The sequence below is a fragment of the Moschus berezovskii genome, chromosome 5 (genome assembly GCF_049115385.1).
Source record: "Moschus berezovskii isolate FMDL1 chromosome 5, NW_MosBer_1.0, whole genome shotgun sequence".
Taxonomy (NCBI): domain Eukaryota; kingdom Metazoa; phylum Chordata; class Mammalia; order Artiodactyla; family Moschidae; genus Moschus; species Moschus berezovskii.
In genome coordinates this window covers 122,430,997-122,450,285 of record NC_142464.1, presented here as the reverse complement: position 1 = coordinate 122,450,285, position 19,289 = coordinate 122,430,997, and the positions used below count along the sequence as shown (strand labels likewise).

Sequence of the window (19,289 nt, the reverse complement as noted above, 5' to 3'; positions counted from 1 at the left end):
GTCCTGAATTTGGGAAACACACTGAGAGGCCCTAAGATACTTGGAGCCCAAGTGACTACTTGTCTTATATAATTCTCCTTAGATCAATGAAACAGATATACTTTTCCAAACCCCCAAAATGTAAGTACTTTGAAGACAGGCTAACAGTGCAACATTCCTAAAAATATATATTTAAAATACCCTACTCAGCAAAGTGTGATACTCAACAAAGGTGATACATTTTGGATTGGAATTTTACACTAATTAAGACTCTCCAGGATTTCCTTGGTGGTCCAGGGGTTAAGACTCATGCTTCCAACGCAGGGGGCGTGGATTTGATCCTTGGTTGGGGAACTAAGATCCCACAAGCCACAAGGTGCGGCAAAAAAAATTTTTTTTTTTAATTTAACAAAACCAAGTAACTCCTTCCCTCAAAAGACAGAGTGAAATGATTTATATAAACAGCCCCAATACAGGTCAAAACCCTTTAAAATTTCATGGATGTGTTCAAACCATAAGTTTTTTACACGGACCGTGGCTGTTAGCTTTATCCCAGATACCAGGTTCCAGATGCTCCCAGGTCCTCTGCACGGCCGTCATCTGCGCAGGCCGATGGCTCTGTGTTCCCCGCATCCCGCCCCCACTGGCGCATGGTCTGGGCTGCGGAGCACGGGGAAGGGCAGCGGCACCAGCAGGGCGTCCTGTGTCGTCGTGTACGTGATCATACAGGAAACGTTTCCACACTTCCTCACTAGGAAGGACGTCTCTCTAGGTTTTCCGCAGACATTCTTTATTGGTTAAGCACATTTCCTGCTACTTGACATCTAAGATCATAGATACAGCTCAGTCACCTGTATCCAGAATGAGTAAGCCAAGATCCTTCCTTATAACAGAAGCTGTGGTTTTCTTCTGGCAACAGCAGAAGCAGCTTACGCTTACTGAAGCCTCACCATCTAAGCGTTCCCTTTTTTACAGATGAGGAAACTGACACTGAGAAAACGAATTTCCCCAAACAGAAAGAAAAGAGGAAGAGTTGGGATTTGAAAGCAGGCTGAGCTGACGCCAGAGTCAAGCTCCTCAACACTGCAGACCATCCCGTAACGACTCACAACAACCCAGAAGGGTCCTTCTGGCCCCAAAGGGGACAACCTCAGGGGCACTGGTCTGCATCTACGTCTGGCTTTCAAGGGATTCCGTTCTGCTTGAACACAGCACAATTGGACCACGGATTCTGTAAGAGATCCTATGATCATCAAAGCGGGATGAATCAGCAGGGGAAAGAGACAGGCAGGTTTAAATGAGACGAGAATTTAATTCACATTATACAGGGTTTCAAATTTTTGAGAAGCTATTGCTCCAAGGATCTCCATGCAACTGATAAATATTTGAAAACAGGCAGAAAATCAAGAAAGACTAGACCACACCAAGAAAACAGCAGGTCAGCATAGATAACAAGTGAAACAATGTAAGTTTCAGGAAGCCAGTGTGTTTAATCTGGGAAAGAAAAGCTTAATGTCCACTATCATTCTGTTCACCATCCAACCCCGCTCCCCCACACGTGCATGTTACACATACAGTGAGGGGAGTCACTCCCACCCACGTCTACATGTTACACACACAGTGGGGGTGTCACCCCCACACACATGTACATGTTACACACACGGAGGGTGTCACCCCTGTACATACATATGTACACATTACATACACAGGGGTGTCACCCCCCTACACACATATGTACATATTACACAGACGGTGGGGGGGTGTTGAGTGGAGTCAGAGACAAAGGGGAACAGCCCTCCCCTGTATTTCTCCAGAAGGTCAACCAGTAAACCAAGTCACTCAAAGACATTCTAAGAAAAATGCCGCCCTACTGGTCACACTGCGCCCCTTCCCAGGACTGCCCCATGTGTGGTGACTGACTGGCGCGCGTACACGGCTCCAATCTGGGGCAACTGGAGCTCTGTGGCTCCCTGTGGCGGGAAGGGAGCAAGGCTGGGCTGGGCCTGCCAGGCAGCCCGATGGCCCAACGGCTCCCTTCGCCATGCAGGTGCGGCCCCCTCAGGCACATCCGAATCCCCACTCTGCATGTTCAACTGTCCGCACCTGCTTTCCAGAGCACCTGCCCACCAAAGGACTCACAAAGGAACCGACGGCCCCATCAGATTCACAGGCCCCTTAGCTGAGACATCAGAAACAGCCACCACTTGGGGTAAGTCTACTTCGTGCAAGACATCAAGGGAGACACAGGCAGCTTCACCTGGAAGGTAGTGGTGGCGTGCTGTCAGCACATGCACGAAATGATCATGCTTGCACATCGTTCGCTCTGCAGAAGAGGCAGAATCCATGATTCCGCGCTATGGACGCTGTTTTAAAAACACGAGTGCACTAATCAAAGTTCTAGGCAATGGAATCACTTTCAGTTAGTAACTCCTCTTCATTCTGTTACAACCACTGTTCATTTTTTGATCTACCTCTGTTCAGACCCTATTTCAGCGACTGATGTCCTCAGAAGAAGAAAACCTGGGCAGAGACACTCAAAGTCACACGAAGACAGAGGCAGAGACTGGACTGGTGTGCCTGCAGACCGAGAAACGCAGTCCCAGAGGTCAGAAGAGGGGCATGGAGCGGGTCCTCCAGCAGAATCTCCAGGAGCCAACCCTGCCGATGACAGGGTGGGGGACTGCTGACTCCAGGACCGAGCAAGAATGTTTGTGGTTCGCAGCTGCCGAGGCGGAGGGACCCTATTTCAGCTGCGCCAGGAAATGACACAGCACGTCTGCGGCACAGCCCACCTTACGTGTGACTCCAACTGTGTTTATTCTTCTGCAACTTTTATCCTGGTAAGTCTAGGGAGGTGACAGGGGACGTCCTGGAAGCACACCATCTTCACATTCAGAGAGGGGCTACCTAATCCAGGGTTGTTCAAACATTTCTCCAAGTGGTAGAAAGTGAGAGTCGCTCAGTCGTGCCCAATTCTCTGCGACCCCACGGACTGTACAGTCCATGGGATGCTCCAGGCCAGAATACTGGAGTGGGTAGCCTTCCCTTCTCCAGGGGATCTTCCCAACCCGGGGATCTTCCCAACCCAGGGATCTAACCCAGGTCTCCCATATTGCAGGTGGATTCTTTACTAGCTGAGCCACCAGGGAAGCCCAAGGATACTGAAGTTGGTAGCCTAGCCCTTCTGCAGAGGATCTTCCCAACCCAGGAATCGACCAGGGTTGCCTGCATTGCAGGCAGATTCTTTGCCACGCGAGCTATCAAGTGGTAAATCCCAGGACGAAACCTGAGAGGGGCTGAAGTGGCACAGGCGAGGCGGGGGCGGGGGAGCCTGCCCGTCACCCGACCCCCTGCCTCATGCAGTAAGTCACCTGGGCTAAGAATTCTTCTACAAATTCATTCATTCATTCAGCAAACGTTTGAGCCCCTACGCTGTGCAGATCCTGCCTTCACAGCATTAACAAGCACTGAGTTCAGCCAAACCTCCTCGTCTTATGGGTTAAGAAACTGAAGTGTGCACTCAAGGTCCCGGGTCAGGATCGGGGTCACTGTGGGCCCAGGTCCAAATCTGTGGCCTCTCCGCCATACCGTTCACCCCTCATCTGACTTGCAGCCTTGCCGGCATATGATTAAGAAGAGTCGCAGACAAGCCTTTTTACTTCGCATCTAGCACACCCTCTGTTTATTAGTCTGCTTGTCTGGTTGTGCGGGATCTTCACGGTTGCACCCAGGCTCTCTCTAAGTTGAGGCAAGTGAGGGCTCCTCTCTAGCTGCGGTGCACAGGTTCCTCACTGCCGTGGCTTCCCCTGTTGCAGAGCACAGGCTCTAGGGCTATGGCTTAGGTAGTTGTGGCGAACAGACTTAGTTGCTCCAAGGCATGTGCGATCTTCCCGGACCAGGGATCGAACCTGTGTTCCCTGTGTTGGCAGGCAGATTCTTACCCCACCTCCCCTCAGCGTATCTTTCTTAATCAAGGTTTCTGGATATGGTTCCCTGTCCCCACAGGCCTGGAGGCATCTTGAGCAGCTGGGAGACCTGAGGCCCGAAGCAGACAGAAAGCGAGATGGGTCCTGCTCCAGTGCAGCCGTACAGACGGCAGGGCACCCCCTGAGCTCTTTCACGGATACGGCCGGCCTGCACAGGGAGGGCCCGAATATGTTCCACTTAAGACAAGTTTCGGTTCTGTGACAGTGTCTATCACATGGTCAGTGGAAAAGCTTAGAAACACTGTTCTTAGATTTGCACATGTGTTTTTCTGGAGACAAGAGAATGAAATGCAGGGACAAGCATAACATCTAAGAGCAAAGACAGTCACATGATACAGTTGCCATTTAGTTGCTAAATCATGTCCGACTCTTGGCGACCCCTGGACTGCAGCACACCTGGCCTCCCTGTCTTTCACCATCTCCTCCTGCCCTCAATCTTTCCCAAAATCAGGATCTTTTCCAATGAACTGGCTCTTTGCATCAGGTGGCCAAAATACTGGAGCTGAAGCCTCAGTCCTTCTAATGAATATTCAGTTGATTTCTTCTGGATTGCCTGGTTTGATCTCCCTGCAGTCCAAGGGGCTTTCAAGGTCTTCTCCAGCACCACAGTTTGAAAGCATCAATTCTTCGGTGCTCAGCCTTCTTTACGGTCCGACTCTCACATCCACACGTGACCACAGGGAAAACTATATGGCTGTCTCAGTTCAGTTCAGTCGCTCAGTCGTGTCCGACTCTTTGCAGCCCCACGAACTGCACAGGCCTCCCTGTCCATCACCAATTCCTGGAGTCCACCCAAACCCACGTCCATCAAGTCAGTGATGCCATCCAACCATCTCATCCTCTGTCGCCCCTTCTCCTTCTGCCCTCAATCTTTCCCAACATCAGGGTCTTTTCAAATGAGTCAGCTCTTCACATCAGGTGGCCAAAGCACTGGAGTTTCAGCTTCAACATCAGTCCTTCCAATGAACACCCAGGACTGATCTCCTTTAGGATGGACTGGTTGGATCTCCTTGCAGTCCAAGGGACTCTCAAGAGTCTTCTCCAACACCACAGTTCAAAAGCATCAATACTTTGGCAATCAGCTTTCTTTATAGTCCAACTCTCACATCCATACATGACCACTAGAAAAACCATAGCCTTAACTAGATGGACCTTTGTTGGCAAAGTAATGTCTCTGCTTTTTAATATGCTGTCTCCTAAGTCACTTCAGTCGTCTCCGACTCTGTGAGACCCCATAGACAGGAGCCTACCAGGCTCTCCTGTCCCTGGGATTCTCCAGGCAAGAACACTGGAGTGGGTTGCCATTTCCTTCTCCAATGCATGAAAGTGAAATGTGAAAGTGAAGTCGCTTAGTCGTGTCCAACTCTTAGCGACCCCATGGACTGCAGCCTACCAGGCGCCTCCGACCATGGGATTTTCCAGGCAAGAATACTGGAGTGGGGTGCCATTGCCTTCGCCGAACATGCTGTCTAGGCTGGTCATAACTTTCCTTCCAAGGAGTAAGCATCTTTTAATTTCACTGCTGCAATCACTAGCTGCAGTGATTTTGGAGCCCAAAAAATAACGTCAGCCACTTGTTTCCCCATCTATTTGCCATGAAGTGATAGGTCTGTCAATAACTTTCCTTCCAAGGAGCAAGTGTCTTTTAGTTTCACGGCTGAAGTCACTGTCCACAGTGATGTTGGAGCCCAAGAAAATAAAATCTGTCACTGCTGCTACTTTTTCCCCATCTGTTTGCCACGAATTTATGGGACCAGATGCCATAATCTTAGTTTTTGAATGCTGAGATTCACGCCGGCTTTTTCACTCTCTTCCTTCATTCTCATCAAGAGGCTCTTTAGTTTCTCTTCACTTTCTGCCATTAGAGTGAAATCATCCGTACATCTGAGGTGGCTGACATTTCTCCTGGTAATCTTGATTCCCGCTTGTGAGTCATTCAGCCTGGCATTTTGGATGATGTACTCCGTATAGAAGTTAAATAAACAGGGTGCCAGTACACAACTTTGACGTATTCCTCTCCCAGTTCTGAACCAGTCCGCTGATCCCTGTCCGATTCTCACTGCTGCTTCTTATCCTGCACACAGGTTCTCAGGAGGACAGGTCAGGCGGCCTGGTGTTCTCGGGAGGACAGGTCAGGCGGCCTGGTGTTCTCGGGAGGACAGGTCAGGCGGCCTGGTGTTCTCGGGAGGACAGGTCAGGCGGCCTGGTGTTCTCGGGAGGACAGGTCAGGCGGCCTGGTGTTCTCGGGAGGATAGGTCAGGGGGCCTGGTGTTCTCGGGAGGATAGGTCAGGCGGCCTGGTGTCCCATCTTTAAGAATTTTCCAGTTTTTCGCGGTCTACACAGTCAAAGGCTTTAGCGCAGTCAGTGAAACAGATGCTTTTCTGGAATTCCCCTGCTTTCTGTATGAAGCAATGGATGTTGGCAATTTGATCTCTGATTCCTCTGCCTTTTCTAAATCTAGCCTGTTCATATGGAAACTCTTGGTTCACAAACTGATAAAACTAGCTTGAAGGATTTTGAACATAACCTTACTAACATGTGCAATTGTGCGATAGTTTGAAAATCCTTTGGCACTGCCCTTCTTTGGGACTGGGATGAGAACTGACCTTTTCCAGTGCTGTGGCCACTGCTGAATTATCCAAATTTGCTGGCATATTGAGTGCAGTACTTTCAAAGCATCATCTTTTAGGATTTGAAATAGCTCAGCTGGAATTCCATCACCTGCACTAGCTGTGTTTGCAGCGATGCTTCCTAAGGCCCACTTGACTTCACCCTCCAGGATGTCTGGCTGTAGGCGAGTGACCGCACCACCGTGGTCATCTGGGTTGTGAAGACCTTCTGTGTACAGTTCTTCTGTGTGCTCTTGCCACCTCTCCTTGACCGCTTCCGTGTCTGTTAGGCCCTTACTGTTTCTGTCCTTGATTATACCCGTCCTTGCATGAAGTTCCCTGATACCTCCAGTTTTCCTGAAGCGCGCGCTAGTCTTTCCCATTCTATTGTTTTCCTCTGCACTGTTCGCTTAAGAGGCTTTTCTGTCTCTCCTTGCTGTTCTCTGGAACTCTGCACTCAGCTGGGTGTATCTTTCCCGTTCTCCCTCGCTTTGCACTTCTCTTTTCTCAATCATCTGTAAAGCCTCCTCAGTTCAGTTCAGTTCAGTTGCTCGGTCGTGCCTGACTCCTCCTCAGAACACTGCTTTACCTTCTTGCATTTTTTTTTTTCCTTTCAGATGGTTTTGGTCACTGCCTCCTGTACGATGTTACAAGCCAGGCTTCTCCGTCCATGGAATTCTCCAGGCAAGAACACTGGAGTGGGTTGACATTCCCTTCTCCAGGGGGTCTTCCTGACCCAAGGATTGAAGCCAGGTCTCCTGCATTTGCAGGCAGATTCTTTACTCTCTGAGTCACCAGGGAAGCCTGGGACACTTACTGACACATAAGCCCCCGAGCGGCACCACGAAATCCTCAGACCGCCTGCGGCCAGTGAAGGCCCAGGCATGCTCCTCAGCTCCGGAGCCCTGGGCAGGCCAGAGTGGACTTGGGGGTGAGGGACGGGGTGGTGGAAATCACGCCGAGGAGGTACCAACCACCTGAGCTACCTGAAAACCAGAAAACCAAATTAGAAGTTTAGGTAGCGGATGGTAACACAGTAGCGAGGATCACTCCAGGGCTGAGGACGGGAAAAGGAAGGCAACGAATTCTCACGAGGATGGGAAAAGGAAGGCAATGAATTCTCACGGTCGTTTCACCAGGGGAAGGTTGCAAGGTGAGAGGAAGCCTTGGGAGCAAGGCTTTGAGGGTTACAGTCGCTTGCCTGCGTGAACTGCGTCCAGTCCTCTGAATGTGGGCTCCTTCCTACTGCCGAGGGCTGCGTCCGCAGAGGCTATGTTATAACTCTTGTGGGAAAGGCTGCCTTCTTGTCCTGATGAGACTCACTTAAAACACAAAAACAAAACAGGGCAGGGAGAAAGCCCACTAGATAGCCCAGCCCTAAGGCTTGCTCACTCCTGGACTCACGGCCGTCTGGGAGAGGGGCGCAGGCTGCCCTGCTCTCCGGCACTTTTCTTCCCCTCAAGCTGCAGAGACCACAGCCACGCCTGCCCCCAGCCCTCGCCCCTCCGCTGCCCTCACTGGCACTTCTCTGTCTACACGCACTTCCTCCTCTGGCACCATCCAGCAGCAAACCCCAAGTCACACCAATGTAATTTAAAAGTTCCCAGCAGCCGTAGTAAAGAAGAAAAACAGATGAAATTCATTTTAATAATATACTTAAAACTCGAGAGACCCCAAACATTGCCACTCTAAATATAATCAAGGTAAAAGTCATTAGTGACCTATTTTACGTTCTTTTCCCCCATACTGAGTCTGAAATCTGGTGCATAGTTGACACAGAATATCTCAAGTCCATCTAGCCCCATTTCACACACTCCGAAGCCACATGTGGCTCAGGCGGCTGCCTTACTCAACGGCCAGGCTCAGCTGATCTCCACTCCCGTGACTGCAAATATGTCTACAAAGAGAGCACTCCACACCCTCTCACCTCCTCCTCACTCTTGGATCCCAAAATTACTGAGCCATCAAGCTACCTGGTGTGCTGCAGTCCTTGGGGTGGCTACGAGTTGGACACGACTGAGCGACTTCACTTTCACTTTTCCCTTTCATGCACTGGAGAAGGAAATGGCAACCCACTGCAGTGTTCTTGCCTGGAGAATCCCAGGGACGGGGAAGCCTGATGGGCTGCCGTCTATGGGGTCACACAGAGTCGGACACAACTGAAGTGACTTAGCAGCAGCAAGCTACCGGACAGGCATCTAATTGGTATCTCAACTCACAAAGTGTCTTAAAAAAAAAAAAAAAAACCCACAAACTCTTCACCACCACCACCAGCATCCTTGCCATGACCTTCCCAACATCAGTCAAGGGCAAGTCCGTGCTCCTGCTACTCAAGCCAAAGGTTCTGGAATCAGCCTTGACTCCTCCGGTCCCTCTCACATTCCACATCATCCAACCCATCAGCAAGTCCTCCCGATCTTGCCTTCATGATGACCCAGGATGGGGGTCTTCCACTTGCTCTGCCCTCCCATGCACTGCTCTGCCTCTCAGATGGCTCCCTGTCTGTCTCCCTTGTTTCCCCCAGGCCTCTGCTCGAGGGCCCTCTCACCAGGGAGCTGCTCCCTGTCCACCCTAAACACACAGCGGCCCTCTGGCCTCACGTCTTCACGTGGCCCATGTGTCCATCTGCTGACTCTCCCCCACCCTCACCCACAGGCACAGGACAGCGTGTTGGGCCACAGGCATTCAGACAGCCCCCCGAGACCGCCTGCCATGGGGAGCCCAGCTGACCAGAGCCTCCGGCCGCTGCACCCATGCAGTGTCACCAAGGCCAAGACATCAGGCCACGTGTCCCTCAGGCTGCTTGCTCCCAGCAGTGCTGACCGGGGGGGTGTGCCGGCCCTCGTCTTCCAACAGAGCCTGAAGCCTGGCCAAGGCTGTCTCCAGACTGCCCAGCCCTTCACCACCTCTTCTTCCTGCGTGAGCAGGATTTCAAGGGCTCCTCCCAGCACCCCAGCTCCCTCCCTCGTCCCCTCGTGGAAGTCTCCCACATGTCTAACCATCTTGGCATCTACGCCTGGGACACTGTGACCGCAGCCAAGTACTGTGGAAACGAATGAATCTCCAGGAAGAGCCGGGCCGTGGAAAGGACATCCATTTTTAAGTTACAAAGAAAGACGCTGGGGCTCCTGCTCTGCCACGCATCGTGTGCTAACTTTAGGGAAGTGTCCTGAGACCTCCGGGCTCCAGCTTCCCCATCTGTAAAATGAAGACACCACCACCTCTCCCAAGAGCCGTCAGGAGGAGGACAACAGTCCACCTGAGGCCCCAACAAAAGGCCCCACACGGAGGCAGTGCCATCACAAGCATGAGCTCACGCTCCTCTGCAGCTGCTCCTAAGAATCCCTCGCCTTCCTCCTTCACCACCAACTCTAACCACTTATCAACTAAATAAAGCCCCAAATGACCGTAAGCACCCTCAGGACTGTCACCCTCAGTGAAGACTTTATTTTTGGGGGGCTCCAAAATCACTGCAGATGGTGACTACGGCCATGAAATAAAAAGATGCTTGCTGCTTGGAAGAAAAGCTATGACCAACCTAGATAGTATATTGAAAAGCAGAGACATTACTTTGCCGACAAAAGTCCATCTACTCGAAGCTATGGTTTTTCTAGTAGTCATGCATGGATGTGAGAGTTGGACTATAAAGAAAGCTGAGCGCCAAAGAATTGATGCTTTTGAACTGTGGTTTTGGAAAAGACTCTTGAGAGGCCCTTGGACTGCAAGGAGATCCATCCAGTCCATCCTAAAGGAAATCATTCCTGAATATTCATTGGAAGGACTGATGCCGAAGCTGAAGCTCTAATACTTTGGCCACCTGACGTGAAGAACTGACTCATTTGAAAAGACCCTGATGCTGGGAAAGACTGAAGTCAAGAGGAGAAGGGGACGACAGAGGATGAGATGGTTGGATGGCATCACTGACTCGATGGACAGGGAAGCCTGGAGTGCTGCAGTCTGTGGGATTGCAAAGAGTCAGACCCAACTGAGCGAATGAACTGAACTGAATCCTCAGGACTATTTCAAAGAAAATACCCAGGCTAATGTCTAAAATTATTAAAACTAATAAAGCCATCAAGAAATGTTTAATATCACTTAATCGATTATATTAATTATTACTATGATCACAATCATTAATACTATAATTATGATTATGGCAATTATTAATATGGTCACAATTGTTAATATTATCAATGATAATTTAAAGAAATTAGAAACTTGCTGGTTCGTTTTTCTTTTTTTAGGCTGCCTAGAGTAAGGGGGTTTCTCAAGGAAGTTCACCAAAACATCATGTACAAAAATGTTCGCTGTATTACAATAACAGCTTGGAAGTCCACTCCATCAACTGAATGCTGGCACATCCACAGCACAGAAAACTGGGCACATCCAAGAAAACAGAGTGAAGCAGGTCCACACAAGCAGCGAAGATACAGACGCCGACACGGAAAGCACTCCGGGTACAAAACGTCACACCCTCTGCTACGACTCCACAAGTCACAAGCACAGACGTGATTTTTTTCCTATGACATCCAAGAAGTTTATCAGTCATTTTTCACGATGAGTACAGGATGGGTGGGGAGTGAAAGAGGAGATTTTTCTAATCAACTTAAACTTACTGCTTTTTTAGATTTAACATGTATCTTTTTAAAAAAAATAGGCTTAAAAAAATAAACAGGTTTTAAGAGAGTTGCCTGTATTCAAAACAGGGGCTTCCCAGGTGGCTCAGTGAGTAAAGAATCCACCTGCAAGGCAGGCTAAGCAGGAGATGTAGGTTCAATCCCTGGGTCGGGAAGATCTGGAGGAGGGCATGGCAATCCACTCCAGTACTCTTGCCTGGAGAACCCCACTGACAGGGGAGCCTGGCGGGCTACAGTCCATGGGTTGCAAAGAGTCGGACACAACTTAGCGACTGAGCACACACGCATATTCAAAACAATGTTTTGGTAAATCATACAAAATACAGTTTTAATAAATTAAGTTTTATATTTTATAAAAATAAGAAACAGCTTTGATGATACTAACAAAAAATTAACAATATGACCAGTAATCATTATCTAGGGTGGTAATCAAAGGAAGTAGTGGCAAGTCACCACCACCACCAAATAAAGGACCACAAATGCGTCTGTTCAATTTCAGCTTTCTCCTGTTGACCTTCTGTCGATGTGTAAAAATAACTGAATCACTATGTCGTGAGACCAAACCTAATCCAGTTTTGTAAGTCAACTATACTTCAATGAAGTACTGTTTTCAACTTTCTCACCATTAAAATCTTCAAGGAAGATGCTAACGAGGAGCAAAAAAGCTTATCAGACACCTAAGAAAAGGCTAGTAACTGAAGGAAAAATAAATAAATAAAAGAGCTTGACAAAATGCCCAAAGTTGGGCAAACAATTTTGAAATAGTTCTGTGTCCTGGCTAGTAAGATACCACAGGTACTTTGGGAAATGTAATCGGGCTAGAGACAGACGCCTGGCTGGAAGGGAAAACAAATCCCTGCCCGCTCTCCACCTCTCCCTGTTACTGAGGTTAACAACTGTTATCACCGAAAAAGAAACCTGAAGACGTGCCGAGGCCCGCTGCCGCCTCCACACGTGACTGGCTCAGGGGGTACGCTGGGCGCTGAGTGACCACTCCCTGTGCCGGCACCACAGAGACCACACACACACACGGACACACACACACACGGACACACACACACACGGACACACACACGGACACACACACGGACACACACACACACGGACACACACACACACACGGACACACACACACACACGGACACACACGGACACACACACACACACACACAGCGCCTGGTCTTGCTTCCTGTCCCATAACCACATACATATACACACACGTATACACACACACACAGAGCTCGCACTCACAGAACTCACATTCTTTCATCACCCCGTTAAGGAAGAACACAGACACAAAGCAACAGGACTGCAAGCGGATTTGCAACTATTCCTCTTCTAAACTGTCCTACGGCTTTCAGCTCTAACTCATCCGAGGTTCATCCCCTGGGACAGGCCTATCGCCCTCCATTCTCTGGGGCAGGTTTTGAGAAAGACTGATTAGGAATATATAGATTTCCCATGATTTTCTTTAAGTTCATCATCGTAAGTAAGGTCAACGTGAGTAAAGCAGCAATCAACACATACTCTTACGCTGCTGCAAGTTCAGGGAATTTCACATTACGTTAGAATCAAAGACACCACGTTGGATACAACCTGTCAAGCAGTAATGTATAATCTTAAAAACAGTAACTAAATGTTTAATTAAAAGTTTCAGAATCACAGCTGGCTTTCAGCACCAAGCTTCTCCCTCTCCAGCTTGGGAGCAAGACTGCTGAGCAGACGCCGGAAGACAGAGGACTGCGGAGAAGGCTTGGGGACAGGAAGCAGCTTCGGAGATGACGTCAGGGACAGTGTCAAGTCACTGCAGATACTGCACGAGGAGGACGGCCCTCTGGTTCAGTGGTTAAGAAGCTGCCTGTCAGTGCAGGGGCCGTGGTCAACCCCTGGTCTGCGCAGAGTCCACATGCCGAGGCGCAGATAAACCCGGGCACCGCACAGGCCAAAGCCGCAGTCCTGGAGCCCACGCTCCACAGCAGGAGGAGCCCCCGCCGTGAGATGCCTGGGCACTGCGACTGGAGTGGCCCCCACGCGCCGCAACCGGATAAAACCCTCGTGCAGCAACAAGACGGCGCACAGCCGGAAAGGAAAATAAAGAAAAACAAGAAACATACAGGTAAGATGCTACTGCCAGAGTACAACAAAAATGCGTGCTTCACTAAAAAACAAGGAGAACAGGACAACCCCTTTTCCACTTTCCTACGCTCGCGCACACAAAGACTTACTCGTCTCCAGAATAATTCCGGACCACTACCATGCATCTGCTTGTATAAAAGCTCCCTCCAACCCAACACTCACTTTTTCGCTTATTCCCAAAACCAATGGAAGAGTGAAGGTGGGGAGACCAGATGATTATTCTTTTTCCTTTACACAGGAGCCAAAAATAAATCTGGGAACACTGTTACAGTAACCAACGTATACACTCAATCGACACACCGACCCAGCCACTAGTGGTCTCTACACCTGCTGCAATTAACAGCTAGAGGCTGCCACTCCCTGCACACTGACTATGCGCTGGGCCCTGCTCTGAGTGTCACATGGATTCATGAAGCTCGCACATACAGCCATCCCAACCCTACTCCCCTTCTGGCAAATTCAGAGAACGCAGACTGCTCAAGGTAACTCAACCCAGCATTTAAACCAGTAAGAACTGTGTGAAAGACTGTATTACACACTAGAGGGAGAGTCAGCCACGGTCAAGAATTTCCTCTCTTTCCTTAAGGACTTTATAATCCATGGAACGAATAAACTAAAAAGTCAGAAAGAAAAAACAGCTGAGTGGGGGCAGCCTCAAGCACTGTGTGGGCGAAGAGTGAGGAGCCGATTCTGAAAGTCAGAGGAAGCTTCTTTCATATACACAGCAGCACTGAAGCCTTCTGTATGAAGGATTCTGCTAAGAAGGGGAAAAAAGGCAGGAAAGCCATTCCAGAGTAAAGAAGTCGGACAAATAACCATGCAAGTGGCCAGAGGTCTAAGTGTTGAAATACCAGGTGGTGAGAGATGAAGCTAAAAGTTACAATGATGCCAGATGGCATAGGTCTCAATGATTTCCTAACCCGTTAACACTAATTCTCAGCTGGCCAGGTGGTGGTGCTTCCAAGGTGAAAATCTTTGTGGGAGTAAGCCTACCGACAGAACTAGGTCATAACACTCAGGTGTGATGGAACGGAGGAAAATGTTGAGAACCTCTGCTGTATACCTGGGGCAGGGGGCAGGTGTGATCGGATTTTACATATTGAATAATTCTGGTAACAGAACACAGGAGGACTCGAGAAAGGGAAGCCGGTCAGCAGACCTGCCTACAGGAACAAGCTCCACAACACAGACCAGAGTCAGGGAGGGCGGGGACAGGGGACCAGCGGGGGCGGCGGGGGCGGCTGACGGGGAGGACACGCGGAGGTAGACTTGGTAAGACTCTCGTCCAGGGAAGGAAGACTCAAAGTCTCCAGCCTGGGGGACGAGGACGGACATTCTGTGAAGTTATGCCAGCCTTACCTTTTATCTGAACGAGGGCACACAGTACACAAGGAACAGCCACTTTAAGTGACACCGCAATGCAAAAAGAGCACAGGCTTCTCACAAAAGAAAGAAACAGAAGCTCAAGAGAGATTTAGCTAACTTGCCCACAGTGACCCAGGGGTGAGTGAGGCACCCAGACACAAATCTGAGTCTTCCAAATCCAGACCTGACGGACTTTAAACAAGCACCCTCAAAAGCAGTTTACTTTTTATGGGTATAAAAACCTCCAAAAAATAAACCCACCAAAAATATTTTAAACAAAAAGCTGGTAATCTGCTGGTAATGCAATTATATTTCAAAGGTAAGAAATGTTTTAAAATGTGTGCTCCGATCCCCTCTCCCAAGAGACTGATTTCAGTCAGCAGTGCTGGCTTGTGAACCCTGAAAAGTTTCAACACACAGGGCAGAGGTGGTTGTTTGTTATTTTTGTATAAAAATACCACTTGGTGTTTTATGAGAGATCAAAAATAATTGAAAAGAAATATGCTCAATATCTTCAACATCCTAAAACCTCATTCCCAGTGCCGTGGTTGGTACTGATGTTTGTTATTAAAATACTTCATAATAATATTATTCTTCATAAGGCAGATTACAGACTTTGGCTTTATTCAGCAAACATTTAGACATTTTCACGTTGGGGATAAAACAATGACACGGTCACCAGAGCCAGAGTTTAACAAGCACGACACGTGATACAGGCAATAATGAAAGTAAAAACAGAGGACTGTGAATGCAGAAATGAGTAATTCACTTTGATAGGGTTTCCAAAAGGCTCCAGAGAGGACCTAAAATCAGACGTGGACTTTAAAAAAGCGGAGTGGGTGCAAGTGAGACAGGGCATTCCAACTGGAAAAAAAATTACAAAAGGGATGAAGCGGCTGGGCTGATCTGAGAGCCCTCTCGCGGGGCAGCGAGAGAAGGGAACCAAGACGACAAGGTGAGGCTCAGAGCGGCTGGGGCCAGACTGCAGCGGGGCTTTAAACGCGATGCTGCCGGGTCTGGGTTCCCGTCCCCACACAGCTTACAAGCTTTCTGAGCCAGAGACCGAGATCCAATCTGCGTTTAGGAAAGACAAGCTGACAGCCGGGCAAAGTGCAGGTAGGAAGGGTCCAGGAGGAGCCTAAGAAAGTTGTAAGCCAGGAGAGGAATCGGAAGCTTTGACACATTAGCACCAGCTACTATTTTAAATGGGACTGAATCTTGACAGAACGACTTCACATCTCCCCTCACCTGATCATTCCAGCTATCCTGTGAGGCAGGTATCATTGCTCTCCGCGTTTTACAGATGAGAAAACTGGCTCAGAGGGCCATTAACTGCTCCCAGTCAAACACTGCTACAACAGGGAAAACCTAGGCTCCACACTGCTCCACACAAGGCAAAATAAAAACAATCTGACTGCTTTTGAAAACGCTACTGAAAATAAAGCACAGAGTGATCTATGACATCTTTAAAAGAGTTGCTAAAATTCCATTTACTTTTCTTAAATGGTTGCAACTTGTGTAACAAATAAGCTAATTACCCTTAAAATAGTTACAGATTTGCCTTGTGTTAGCATCATGGTAAAGACCTGTACTTTTCCTGAGAAACAATGCATCTGTACCTCTACTTCTATCTTCTGCAATATTAAAGAGTAATATTCTCTACTTCCTTCAATGTTTCAGTGGCCAAACTAGATGACACAGGCTTATGTAAAAACTGTTATACATGGGCCCAACCTGAAACAGTAAATATTTTTTGAATTACTAAAAATTAATTATTTAGCAAGTACAATAACTGAACATAGAACACAGTAAGTATTCACTGCAAGAAGCTTACACAGAAGTATAAACGTTAGTCGTTCAGTCGGATCCAACTCTTTGGGACCCCAAGAACTGTAGCCCACCAGGCTCCTCTTGTCCATGGGATTCTCCAGATATGAATACTGGAGTGAGTAGCCATTACCTTCTCCAGGGGATCTTCCCGACCCAGGGATCGAACCATGTCTCCTGCATTGCAGGCAGATTCTTTACCACTGAGCCACCAGGGAAGCCCCAATAGTGTATACCTATGCATACATATAGGTATGCAAAGACAAAATTTCATGAATCATTTCTGTCACAAAGAAATGTCATCAAGAGCCTAAAAACCAATTATGAATGGATCAATCCAAAATAACCGATGGAAGAATATTTGACCTTCAGGCTCCAAAGTGGGAGACCTTCCCACGTCGGATTCAAAGTCTTATGAAATCATCAAGGTGCTCTAGCACCTAGCTAGCTCCAGGATTTGTATAGTTAGTTTTACCCAGGACATCACCTATTATCAAAACTGCCTGCCCCCAACTCTTCACCGATCTCCTACCACTGTTTGTTTGTTTGTTTTTGAAACAAGCAAAGACCCAGACGTGTAAAGCTCACTCTTAGGAACCTGGTCTAAGTATCCGATATCCAAGTATCCTAGACATCCAGGGGGCTTCCCTGGTGGCTCAGTCGGTAAAGAATCGCCCCGCAATGCGGGATACCCGGGTTCGATCCCTGGGTCGGGAAGATCCACTGGAGGAGGGCATGTCAACGCCTCCCCAGCATTCTCGCCTGCAGAATCCCCATGGACAGAGGAGCCTGGCGGGCTACAGTCCATGGGGGTCGCAAAGAGTCGTACACACGACTGAGCACAGCACACACGTACGGGCTAGACATCCAAGCACCCACCCGCAAGTGATTGAAACCATATTTAGTTCTGTCTCCCCGACCCGCTAAATCTCCTAGTTTTTTTTTTTTTTCCTAGGTTGGCTCTTCTGAGCTTGCCTCTAGAGGACAAAAACTGAAAGGTGGCGAAGAAGACAAATCTAAAACCCGGGTTCTGCCACGATTTTGGTGGTCTGCCCCAGGAGCCGGGGCAGGCCCGAGGACAAGCGCGCGCCGCCCCGCTCCGTAGGTATCTCTCTCCCCGGTGACCAGCCCGCCGCGCGGGGCGCCGGGAGTCCCGCGGCGCAGGCATGTCTCCCCGGCGGCGCCGGGGGGTTCGCTCGCGCTGGCGGCCCGCGCGGGAGGCCGGCTCCGGGCCTGCGGAGCGCGCGCGCGCGGCCGCACAACCTTCGCCGGACCTGGCGCCGCAGGGCCCGCCCCGCACGCGCAGAGCCAGAGGCCCGCGCGCCGCCCGCGCCCGCCGGCCGCTCCCCTCCCCGGGGTCGGGCGCAGCCCCGAAGGGACGACGCAGGGCGGGAGGCGGCAGCGCCGCCGCGAGCGCCCCCCCGCCGGCCCGGCCCTCGGCGCCCCGCGCCTCGCCTCCCGGAGAGCCGCTCCCGGCGCGGCCCATTGTGCGCACTCATCGTCCGGCCCGCGCGCCGCCGCCGCCCGCGCCCCCCAGCGCCGGGGTCCCCGCGCCCGCAGCGCGCCGCCCGCCCCGGCCCCGCCCGCCCCGGCCCGGCCCGCGGTACCTGCCGAGCGAGCGGCCGGGCGGCGCGGCGGCCGCGGCGGGGGCGCCTCCTCGCTCCGCGGGCTCCGAGCGGCTGCCGAGCGCCGGGCGGGCCGGGGCGGGCGCCTGACGTAAGGCGGCGGCGGCGGCGGCGGCAGCGGCGGCGGCGGCGGCGCCACTCGGCGGAGGGCGGGGGGGGCGGCGCACCGCGGCCGCTCCGCTCCGTTACCCGGCAACCGGCCTCAGCGCCCCGCCAGCCGGCCGCGCTCCATATCCTTCCGCCCAGGCGCCGGGATTACATCAGCGCCGCCGCCCCGCCCCGGCCCCGCCCCTCCGGCCGACTCCGGGGCGCCTCCGGGGGCGCGCGCGCGCGCGGCGGGGCCTGCGGGCTGGCGGGAGCGAGGCAGCCGCGGGTGGGTGCTGGGGCCGCAGGCGGGGAGCGGGTTGGAGGAGTGCAGGCGGGAGCCCCACCACCACCCCCGCGGTGTGCGGCGACGCACAGCCTCCCCGCCCCCGGGTGCAGGCGCGCGTGGGGCTCCTGAACCCCGTCACCGCCCCTCCCCGCCCCCGGCCGCCGCCGCCTTCGCGGGCACACGCCCCACCTGTCTGTGCACCCCCACCCCACCTCCTCACCGCGTCCTGGGATGGCTGCAGTGGGCGGTTTAAAATACCGGTTTAAAAAAAAGAAAGAAAAAATCCAGAAGACAAGCTAAGGAAGTGCGACAGGGCTCTTTTTATTAAGGAGGCAAAAATAAATTCTGGAAGATTCGGAAGTGGGAACCAAAAATAGGCACTAACCTTTGAAGCAGAGTCTCTTCACACCCACCTGCTTCTCCGAAATGTGATTCCTAGACCTGTCCTGAAAAAAGGCACCAGACAGGAAGGAGCCCGAGAGGTTACCTACTTAGGAGGGAGGGTGAGCTGCCTAGATGTTATGGTGCCCTGATGGATTTGTTGAGCGCCTACTGGGTGCCGGTCTCTGAGCTTTGCTGTTTGGAACTTGCAAGGCCAGGTTCCCGAACCATCTCCTGGTCGGGGGGAAGCTGTCCTGCGGGCTGGGACGGGGAAAACTGGGCACTATGAGCTGCAGGTGCTGGAGAAATGACCGTGAGCTGTTGGTATCTGCACAGTGTCTGCCAAGTCCTCTGTACACCTGTCTTGTGT

The 19,289-nt window shown here is 50.9% G+C and overlaps 1 protein-coding gene across 8 annotated transcripts in view; it reads right to left on the bottom strand.

Moving 5' to 3' along the window:
* The window catches only part of KIAA0232 (KIAA0232 ortholog), an 85,048-nt gene extending 66,745 nt beyond the window's left edge, over positions 1–18,303 (bottom strand). For 4 of the 8 annotated variants that reach the window (XM_055435248.2, XM_055435253.2, XM_055435243.2 and 1 more), the window contains exon 1: positions 18,148–18,303. The gene's annotated coding sequence lies outside the window, so the exon portion shown is untranslated. Of the gene's footprint in view, positions 1–15,961; positions 16,597–18,147 lie in introns of those variants that run through there. The other 4 variants (XM_055435249.2, XM_055435254.2, XM_055435244.2 and 1 more) reach the window with 3 other exon arrangements.
* Between the last annotated feature and the right edge of the window lie 986 nt (positions 18,304–19,289).